This window comes from Benincasa hispida, chromosome 8 (genome assembly GCF_009727055.1).
Source record: "Benincasa hispida cultivar B227 chromosome 8, ASM972705v1, whole genome shotgun sequence".
Taxonomy (NCBI): domain Eukaryota; kingdom Viridiplantae; phylum Streptophyta; class Magnoliopsida; order Cucurbitales; family Cucurbitaceae; genus Benincasa; species Benincasa hispida.
Window position 1 is genome coordinate 16,369,368 of NC_052356.1, and position 11,024 is coordinate 16,380,391.

An 11,024-nucleotide genomic window follows, 5' to 3' on the forward strand; every position below is an offset into this window, starting at 1 on the left:
TAATTTTGAAATTTGTGTTTGTTTTTCGGGAATTGATTGTGTTTTTATCATTCTTAAATAAACATTTGAACTTAGCCAATCTAAAAAGAAAAATTATGTTTTTAAAGACTACAACTCTATCTCATTTGACAACTATTTAATTTTTTTTGTTTTTCATTTTCAAAAACTAAGATTAGAAACATTACTTTCATTTATTGATATCTTTGTTTTGATATATACTATTTAAAAATTATATCCTATTTAGTAATCATTTGAATTTTTTTTTTTAATTAAGCCTATAGTTACCAAACACGACATAGATTAGAATTTCTTTGAGATATAAGGTAGAGTATAGTTATTTATATTTCATTCTTTTATTATTTCCATGATGAAAATTGTTTAATGAGAAACTTTAATCTATTACAAATTATCGCAATATATCTCAAATTAATGATAAAATTACAAATGATCAAGTTTGGGATTAATTAAAAACCGACCTGTGTTTCAAATTAAAATTAAAGACAAAAGTTGGCAAATCCCAATATGTTATGTGTCTTCATCGTAGCCGTTGGATCAAATAAACTAATTTGATCTAATTTATTTTTGACAAATTCAATTGAGTCCAAAAATAGGCTCAATTTGGTCAAATATCAACCACGTCTGAAACCCTAATTACTTGGGCCCCAGTATTCACTACAAGAATTTTGGGCTTTAATGTCGGTTGAAAAAAGTGAAATTGGATGTATAATGTCGGTTTTGTTTCTTTATTTAAAAAAAAATGGATCTTTAATATCGGTTTTAAACCGACATTGTAGGGGTACCTTTAATGTTGGTTTAAAATCGACATTAAAAGCCCACTTAATCTATCTCACTTTATATTTTTCTCCCATTTTTTTTCATTTCCCTCTTCACTCTCCCTCTATTTCCTTTTTCCTCTCATTCTCACACTTCCCTCTTCAGACCCTCTTTTTTCTCACTTCTCTCTTCCAAACCCTTGCCATTCATTCGTTGATCGTGGGTATAGGTCTGTTCATCGTGCAAATCTGGCCTCCATGTGCAGATCCGACCTCTGTTTGACGATTCGCCTTTGTTTGTCGTCGATCGTGCAGGTCTGTTGTGGATCCAGCCTCCGTTCGTCATTAATCCGACCTCTGTGTCATCGCTCGTCGACCAAATCTACCTCTCCACCAGACATTTTCCACCCTATAGGTAAACTTCTGGGACATTTTCCTTTCCTCCTCTGTGTCGTAGCTCGTGGTGGTGATGATGGCAGTGATGCTTGAACACTACCACTACACCACTGCCTATTGAAAACTTTTTTTTTTGTTTCTCGTTCTCTCTAGGTGGGTGTTTAGATTCCACGAAATGGGGAAAGAAAATGATTGTGTCAGAGGTGAGGAAAGTTGGGTAAATGAGCTTGAGTTTGGAAATGAGGGATTTATAGATGTTTGAAGAGAAATTGTGAAGGAAAAAAGTAGATGTTTGAAGGGAGATTGAGAGTAATAAAAAATGCAAAAGTGGTCTGGTGAAGGTAGAGTTTAAAGGGTTAGATTGGTTTCAAGTCCAAACCAACTTTAAGATGTTATATTCATCCTAATCCACTTAAACCCAATAACTTTTACAATGTAACTCAATGCATATGGTTTTAGTTAGATTGATAGAAAGTGCTTTGCCATTGGGATATCTTAACAGTAACCAACATTATTGGCATCCATGGATTTTTTTGAGCCAGAAGATCAGAGCAATGCCTCAGATCTATGATTAACATTTGGTATTTTCTATCTGGTTTCTTTTACTTTACATTACATCATCTTTCTTCTTTTCAATTTTTGAATTTTGCTTAAATTTGAATACTTAATGTGATTGGGTATACTCTTGGTTACAACTTCTTACATGGGATATTCTAGTGAGCTTACTCTCTAATCATTTATATACACACTGTCACAAACACCAAGCTATTAGAAAGAGTTTGTAAATTTTTATTGAATAGAAAAGGGTGGTTCTGTTTTTTTAATTTTTATTTTTTATTTTTTTTTTGTGTTTTTTCATTGAGATCGTTCTCCTAATACCAGTTACCAATTGATTAAATTTAACTTACAGGTCATATTGAATGACACTCACCTATATGCTATATAGAAATATAAAATAACAATACCTTTATTATAAGCTTATAACAATAATGACAATAATAATAAACATTTAAAAAAAACAACAATAACAATGAGAAAAACAAGAAGAGGATGGTAATGTTTTAAATGGGGTTAGCTTCTTACTTACATTAATAACCCTATTGGTATCACAAATTTAGTCATTAGTTACCGATATGTCCAAGCTGTCTTCATATACATTAAGAATTTGTTGAATATTTTATACCCTATATACAAATTCATTGCTGCAATATTTAATGGTTGGTATATTCTTTTGCTGAAGTTTTAAGGTAACGCATATGTGCAATTTATGCTGCATCAATCAATCATCTGCTATCTTGCTGAAATTTGTGTAGATCTTTCAAGATTGAAGACTTTTAATCTCGTGCATGATATTTCTTGTTAGTTGTTATAATCTTCCACTTATATGATCAGAAGCAGTAGAGAGTTGGAGAAAGGAAAATTACAAACTCTTTCTAATAGAAAAAGTGCATTTCTTTGAATAGGTTCAAGGTAAATTTTTGTTTTCGTTGTAGTAGTGTCATTATGTTGTCGAAAATTTTCCAAAATATAAGAGTTTGTAAACTTAGTTTTAGGTTAAATTTTTGTAACGAGGTCTGTTTTCTTGCATGTTAGCATGTTCCTTGATTTACTTATTTGTTCAATTTTCTTTCTTATTATCTACTTTTCACTTTTCGAGTTATAGCATGTAATTGTTGGAAAGGTACCAACACGCAGCGGAAGCGACGAGGATCGATAAGCATTCTAATTCATTAATTTTGGCAGAAATGAAAGCATGCTTAAACAGGATTTAATGGGTTTCAAGACATACCTTTGAAGAACTGTTGAAATCTAGAATTCCAGCTGCTAAATCCTCCAAATCTGTGTGCAGACCATCACAAGATCTTCCCTACTATTCTAGAAAGAAAATTGAACAAATAAGTAAATCAAGGAACATGCTAGCATGCAAGAAAACAGACCTCGTTACAAAAATTTAACCTAAAACTAAGTTTACAAACTCTAGATTTCACTTTTCGAGTTATAGCATGTAATGGTTGGAAAGGTACTAACACGCAGCAGAAGCGATGAGGATCGATAAGCATTCTAATTCATTAATTTTGGCAGAAATGAAAGCATGCTTAAACAGGATTTAATGGGTTTCAAGACATACCTTTGAAGAACCGTTGAAATCTAGAATTCCAGCTGTTAAATCCTCCAAATCTGTGTGTAGACTATCACAAGATCTTCCCTACTATTCTCTTGGTGCTCTAGATTGAGTTGTGGGATCAAAACAAGCTGGAATCAAAGGGAACTTGGAGAATGCTTACTGCAACAACCTAAATGAAGAACACTTTCTTTTACCCGAACTTTTCAGAAAAATTCATTCGGTTGCAACCCTCCAAAATCACTCCAATCTCTTCAATATATTGCAGCTATCATGCAAAGAGATTTGTTGCATGGGATGCAACTCATGCTTGGAGTTATTGAAGGTTGAAGATAATGGGTTCTTTGTGAGCTAATTTGAAGATGAAGATGAAAAATCTCATTTTTCATGTTTGTGTAATTTTCTATTTCGAAAATCTAAAATTGATTTTAAAACCATATTTTATTTCTAAAATTAAAATTTATTAATTTTACAAATTAATTTCATAAATTATTTTCTAATAAAATTAATAAATAATTATTTAAACAATTTAAATAATTCTAATTAATTTAATATCCAATATTATATTAATTTTTACACAAAACCATCTTCATATATTTAAATCATATTTAAATATATATCTCCAATTCCGTTTGATTCTAATTTGAACGTCTCAAATTAACTTATCACGCTACTCTAGAGCTAATACATTTCCGAGCTAGTAGGGGACCTCGTGAACCTACAGATCATGGGCTTCAACGATCTGAGATTAATCGGCTAAACTCATTGGACTGATCTAACCCCCATTCGTTAACTAATGGGTCACTCCACTAAAGCCCATAGTTGAACTTCCCTCATTGTAGATATATTATGTCCACTCGATACAACAATGATTAGTAAGTCAATCCTTCACAGGTTGTTCGTAATGACAGCTGGGTCAAATATTTGTTTTGCCCTCGAAATTACCTCTTGTTCCTTAAGTCCTCACTAATCCCCTAATGAACAATTGTTTTGTGATCCAATCAACAAAATCGAGTCCCTCTCGGGTCAGTGAGAGGGCAGGGCCCCTTGTTCAAGACCCAGAATCAACACTTAAGGGAACAACCTCTTTACTATCCCTAAAGCGGGTAGGAGTGAATTCCATCTTGCACCCTATGTCCCCAACTATCTATCCGGTTTTACCCTTGAAATGAGAGGTTTATTGAGTCAGCGCTGTTGAGCCAACCCTCACCTATGCAAATCTAAGTATAATTCCAAATAAACAAGAGTTCATAGTTAGCTCAGGATTAAGGTTAAGTTACCTAGGTCATCGCTTTGAAATAGTCAGTCTTAAACAGTAAACAACGTTATAAAATAAGAGTGACTGATTTCATGGTCCGATCTTGTACAAACCCTTTTGCACAAGAACCCCCTCACTCTTCATGTCCCAACATGAACGAATTAGGATCACTTCGTTTGTAGCACTTTACAACTCCTTGTAACAACTACAGACGAGCCGCATTCAATAGTATTACCAGAATAAGGTACCCAACCTTATTCATATACTATAGATCATTTTGACTATTTACTCGAACCTGATCTACCTTTATGTCTCCATATAAAGTTCAAGCACTCATCCAATAGTCAAGGGACTTTTAAGTTTATTGGATTTCTAATAAGCAATACATCTATTCAATAACACCTTATTGAATTTTCAGAATAAGTTCCATTGTTTATATACCACGAGTTTTAGGACATAAAATCCAACAGTAGTAAGCTCAAAATAGGGCCATTGAAGTCTTCTGGTCCGGATTTATGTATATATAATAACCTTATTCACATGTTCTGTTTGGTAGGAAGGTTAAGGATGCACGTATCGTGTGAAGGAACTTAAAGAGTTAGTTTATCAATCTGAGGCCTTCATTTTGATTAAATTTGACAAAAAACCTCTCTTGCGATGTTCACCAAGTTATCTATATTTATTCAAATCATGAAAATTCTAAGTGGGTCTTGCTTGATGACGAGAGACTGGACCAGTGCGGTACGGTGGCATTTTGGAAGCCTCCATTGCCATTGCAGAGCTTGTATAATAGGGGTGTCGCCAGTCTTGTTATTAGTAGTGGTTATGGTCTACCATCACTGGATTTTGTTGCCAGGTATTGTATTATTCCTATTCAAATTAATCATTGGATTTTGCTTTTCAAAATTTTACTAGCTTGATTTAGTTTGCTCATTCAAATTCTTTTTCAGAAAATCTTTGTTAAGTTTATTAGCTTCCTAGTTCTTGGGGAAAATTTTTTCATAAGAATATTATTAGCTACTCTTGTGAAGCACGTATGGTTATTGTTATTTTGATCTTCCTTCACCATGATTATAAATTGTTATGCTCTGAGATTCTTTTACAATGTTTAATTTGGAATTGTATATCTATTGTCTGTAAATTGGTTGAGAAAATTCAACAGTTGCTCTGAGAACATATTCTTTTACAGAAGGTATGGTTGTATGATGATGATTCTGAAAGATTTGTTTGACTTACCGATTTATTTTCCAAACAAAATTAGTATTAAACCTAATTTATTTTATTTGGCAGCATTGGATAAAGAATATGTTGAAATTTTGTACCTTTTTGGTGACTCGAAGACATCGACATTTTCAATCCATAATCTTCTTCAGGCAGGAAGGGCCTATGACCTTGTTGTTAGGTCATGGGTGGGACCATATGCCATGTGTAGGTCATAGGAGACTCTAATCCGCTTAAAAAAGGAAACCTCTAATCTCCAAGACCAGCAACTTTCAATGGCCATTTACATTGTTTCTGGAGACGAAGATGGAGAGAAAGGTGGTGCTCCAATTTTATGCATTGATGATAAGACATTGTTTTGAGTTTTCAAAAGGCCAACTTGATTGGAGCCCTATTCTTTTATTAGTTCCTTTTGTTCTTGGACTTGAAAAAATCAATCTAAGATAAGTTATAATTTTTTGCTGGCCTTGTATATTTTAATACTTTGAGCTTGAATCTCATTTTAACAATAGTGAAATAGGATTCTAGTTCAAGATTTAGTACTTTGAAAGGCTATAATTTTCCCTAATAATTGGTTTTGCATCTTCATGCTTTAGCAGTTTTATTGAAAATTATAAGTGTTGGTAAGAAGTACTAAAGGTTGACCCTCTAGGTTTGGAAATGGTTGCTGTATCGAGCTCTTTTAAGTCTAGCATTGTATATCCATTGTCTGTAAACTGGTTGAGGAAATTCTTGCAACTGCTGGTCACCACCTCTCTCTCCTTGTTCTGTAATTTGTTTGAATCTAATTACTGTTGTTTGACCTTTATAATCCTTCTTGGCAGGTTTGCTAGCCTCTTGGTTAATGTGGAGAGCTAGTTTACAAAACAAAATGATATTCAGACTTTAAAATGGTCCAACAACCCCTTAGAAGATGATGTTGTCCTTTGTAAATGTGGAGGCCTAGTCAACAGAACAAGATGTCGTCCATAAGTTGCAAAATTTTTTTTTGAGGTAGTCTAATCTTACGAGTTTGCCAGCCTTCTTCATTTCTTGTTTTTAAGCAATCACACGAAAATATGGAGCAAAAGCTAATGAATGGGTGAATATGTGCAACATTGAAGAACAGATGACATATTTTCCTGACGTGCAACATTCTTTAATATGTTTTTATAAGTTCTTATTATATGTTATTTGCCCATTTTTCTCTGCTTGCAGAAAGTTATGCTTTCGATTTGGACCAAATCTGTGGTAGATGGTGGAGAGAACATAACGAAGGAGCAATTGAAAGATTATTTGGAAAATACTATATAATGACAACAAGTGTGTGTGCACTTTTGTTTTGTTTTGTTTTTTGTTTTTTTTTTTTTGGGAGAGGGGGAGGGGATATTTACAAGTTTTAGTTTGTATTTTATAGTTTAAAAGTAAGTTCTCTCTCTTGTTTGGATCAAAATTTTAATTTTGCTATGTAACGCTTATGAGTTTTGGTAATTTGTTGATTACCTTGGTTTTAGAGTTAAATTATCATCTCCAATTCCTCTTTTTGTAATTTATTATTATGGATTTGTGAAAGCAATTAAGAATTCATTTTGTGCATGTACAGGTTGATTACCTTGGTTTTAGGGACATGTCATTTTTAATTTTGTGACTGACATTAAAAATGGATTGGACAATAATTATATCGAATACACGGACAATAATTCTAGACAATAATTGAAAAAAATGGATATGGTATTTAAAAAAAAACGGACAATAATTGAAAAAAATGGACAATAATTCTGGGGTTTAAAATCAACATTAAAGATAATGTTATTAAAACCCTTTAATGTCGGTTTCAAACCGACATTGTACACTCTCTTCAATTAAAGACAATTGACATTAAAGAGATTTAATAACACTATCTTTAATGTTAGTTGTCAACTGACATTAAAGTCCAGAATTCTTGTAGGACAAACCAAACTCAAACTCACACGACCCATGGGAACTCCATAAATTAGAAGAGTTTCTCTTCATTTTGGGGTTTAGGAATTGTAGACTCCAAAGAGAACTTAGAGATAATTCTCCAACCATCAAAAGACTCCTAAACTCTTGAAGAATGAATCACACTCGTAGACTAAAGTTCTTTGAAAATACAAACAATCTTCCAAGACTTCAATTTTAAGAACAGGGTCACATGCTACACTCTTCAGGTGAAGTAAATGCATTCAAGAGATCAACAAGCGAAAGGTCAATCTCACATACAAGATCAACAAATCGAAAGATCGATCCTACATACAAGATGAACAAGCTAGAGGTTTTAGAGGAAAACGTAGTTCGAAAACCTTAATCAAAATACAATAATGTTCATTGATTTTAAACTAACCTGTAACATTTAAAAAAGAGTTCAAAAGAATCTAAATAGAACTTTAATCAAGTACAAAAGAAAACTCAAGGGATGAATTACTGGATAATCTTTGTAATGGCTCTTTACCAAGTCACTCATAACCTATTGGCCTAGGCCATGTACAGAAGAGAAAACAATCCAATGTGTTTTTAGGATCTAAAACTATAAACAAACTCCCTAAACCACTTGATAAGGTTAAACACTCCTTCATATTAAATCTCATTTCTTCAATTAAGTTAGGGTTTGGTTTTATAAAAGCAAAGACAATCGATGATCTTAAATATCATGGATTCTATAAAACGTTTTCCAACACTTCAATTTAAGAGTAAAACTTAATGAATGAATAGGTATCACACTTCAAAGTCATTACAATTGGGATATAATTGATACAAATAGTTCATAAAGACTAATTTTGTCAAACTCATGACTCATAATTTCCAAAAATATCATTTCAACCTACTATTGCACCTAGGACTCATGCATATAATATATTGCATCGCAAAATAAGCTCACATATTCTAATTTTGGCAAATTTTTGTCCTTACAAGTGTATTTAAGAAAATGCACTATTGACCCATTCTTATCTAATAATTAGGTTGCAGGCTTAGAGACCAAATAAAGCAAATACATACTCGTTTGTTTCAAATTTCTGTCATTGGAAAAAAGATCCATTGTACATCTATACCATGCAAGATGGCAAACAACATAATTATCTCTTTACATAATGCATTACAAAGTTACCAATACTTCAATACTTGAATAACATAAAGTTTCTTCAATCCTGAAAGAAATTAAATTGAACTATTTTAAAATATATACATGTAAAAGCTCAATTTAAATAAAATCTCAATATTTCTTCATGGTATTAAGTTTCCTTCATTGAATATCTATCATAAACAATAACTCTCGACAAATAGTATGTGTTCTTAAAACTAAATAAAGGTGTGTGTTCTTGAAACACCAAAAGGAATATTTATGTAGCTTAATAACTCAACCAAGGTAAAATCGAGAATAGTAGTACGAGAAGATATGTATCAACAAAGTAATAACCAACCAGCGTTTTGGATATCCAACCCAAAGTAATAAATCATTTTTCAGTATCTCACAAGCAAACAACAGTCATTTTGGATACTCTAATCCAAAAAATTTAACAAATATAATGTGTATATATATATATATATAAATAATATCCTTGGTTTGAGTTTGTATGTGTTGGGATTGGTGTCCTAAATCTCATTGTAATCTCGTAGTTTGTAAACTTTGTATGAACATATTGTTGTTAATAAAATAAGTGTTATTTTATCAGCATATACTCAATCTAATAAACTAGATCCAAAGTTATTTCATGTAATTTAAACAAGTAGAGACATACAAGTAGATCTTGTTTAAATAATAACCTAAACGGTATGTAGTAGATGGATAAGGCTGGGTACCTTATCTTGGTGACATTACGGATATGGCCCATTTTGTAGGTGTTACAAGTGTTGTAAAGTGCTAAAAATGATCTGATCCTGATCATTCATGTAGAGACATGTGAGCGGAGGTATCCTATACAAAGAGTTTGTATAAGACCAGACCACAAAATGATTAGTCTCTTTATATAACGTCGTTAATAATAGAGACTTACATTTCATTAAGATACCATAGGTGACATAACCTGAATTCTGAGTGAGTTGTGAACTCCTGCTCATAAAGGTTGTCCTTTGATTTGTATGGGTGAGAGTAGTCAGATTGTCAACTCAACAAGCCTACCATTTTGGGAATTTGTCTGACTAGGGAGCTGGGAACATAGCTACACAACACGGAATTCACTCATTCCCCGATGTAGAGGCAAGTAGATAAATTGTGATTCCAGGGCTTGAACATAGTGACCATACCCTATCCTGGCCCGAGAGAGACTTAGTTGTAATTAGACTATGACTTATTGTTCATTAAAGGGATCAATGGTACTTAAGGAGTTAGATGTAACTACAGGGGCAAAACTGTAATTTTGACCTAACTGTACTTATGAGCAATTTATGAAGGGTCATCACCCTATTGATTGGTTATATCCAATGGACACAGAAATTTATTTGTAGTGCAAAGAGTGCAGTTGTCAGTCTTTAGTGGAATGATCGGTAGTTAACAGGTATTAGGTAATTTAATGAAAAAGTTTAATTAATTGTCTGAGTACTATTGGAACTTCAATCTATAGATTCATAAGATCCCCTATGTAGCTCAACAGGGATTTAATTGAGAATTAATTTTGGATTAATTTGAAGTACTCAAATTAATTGAGGGAATTAATTATATATGATATAATTAATTAAATTAATTATATATGTGATATAATTAATATAATATATTTGATACATTATAATTTAAGGTAATATGAGAGGAATTTGAATATGATTCAAATACTAGTTATATGAATGAGATTCATGTAATTAAATTTAATATAAATATGATTTATATTGAGAGGAATTAAATATTTGGATATGATCCAAATATCAATTATGTGAATTTATATTAAATGTGATTTATATTAAATGTCATGTATTGTTGAGAAAAAATAATCTATAGGATATCTTATATTTGATGCAATATAAAACTATAGACTATATGTTATATAGGATATAACATATAGTGTGTATATATATATATTATCAATTTAATTCAAATTAATTAAAGGGAAGGCGTTACAACTCCCTCCCCCATGCTCTCAGTTAATTTATGTGGGTTGTAAAAAAGATTCAAGTAGTTGGAGATTCATCTTCTTCCTCAATTCTCTCTGAGAGAAGAGTTCTCTCTGAAAAACAAAAACAGAGAAGAAAAATTCTTCTCTTCCCTTTCCTCCTCTCCATCTCCTTCCCTCTTACAAGGATTCAAACAAAGCTCACAACTCTTGCTTGA

General features: G+C 32.2%; 1 long non-coding RNA gene across 2 annotated transcripts; it reads left to right on the forward strand.

Annotated features, from left to right (window-relative positions):
- Positions 1-847: 847 nt before the first annotated feature.
- Positions 848-7,251, forward strand: LOC120082660. Of its 2 annotated transcripts, none has more exons than XR_005483241.1 (4): positions 848-1,188; positions 5,840-6,088; positions 6,595-6,763; positions 6,968-7,248. It is a non-coding gene; the product is annotated as an uncharacterized LOC120082660 (long non-coding RNA). The 2 variants fall into 2 exon arrangements; XR_005483242.1 differs by lacking the exon at positions 848-1,188 and adding an exon at positions 4,894-5,405 and having other exon boundaries at positions 6,968-7,251.
- The last annotated feature ends 3,773 nt before the right edge of the window (positions 7,252-11,024 follow it).